Here is a 677-nt window from a genome sequence, read left to right as displayed (position 1 = left end):
AAATGCCAAGAAATCCTTTAGAAAATAACAAATATTTGCTCCTTACTGACTGTTTTAGCCAGTATATGATAGGAAAAGAGTCCCTACGTTCTAAGGCGAAGTAAGTAATTCGATTATTAACGGACGGGGAAAAGAAAGAAAGAAAAAAGTTAAGTGAGAAAAGTTAGAATTAAAGAAAAATATGAATGTTATTTTATTCTGATGTTTTATCCTTTTCATTATCAACAATAAATTTCATCTTATTAATGATATCAACATCATTATCAATGATATCATTATCATTACGATTGTTATTCTTATTATTACAGTTATCGTTATCACTGCTATCATTATTACCATTATTATCATTATAATTATTAACGCTATTTTCTTTTACTCTTATCCTTACGAATGCTATTATTTCTTATCAATATTTTTTTTATAACTATTATCATCATTGTAATTTTTATTGTTATCCTTATTACTATAATGATAATAATAGTAATAATTATGATAACAATAATCATAATGCTAATTATTAGTTATCATTCTCATGAATATGATTATCATTATCATAATAATTGCGATCTTTATTGTTATCACTACCATTATTATTGTTATCATTATAACAATAATAATTACTAATAATTATTAGTATCATTATCATTACTATGAGAATTGTTGTTGTTCACATTATT

Source organism: Penaeus vannamei, chromosome 28 (assembly GCF_042767895.1).
Source record: "Penaeus vannamei isolate JL-2024 chromosome 28, ASM4276789v1, whole genome shotgun sequence".
In the NCBI taxonomy this organism is placed as follows: Eukaryota; Metazoa; Arthropoda; class Malacostraca; order Decapoda; family Penaeidae; genus Penaeus; species Penaeus vannamei.
Note: the sequence above shows the minus strand (reverse complement) of the source record.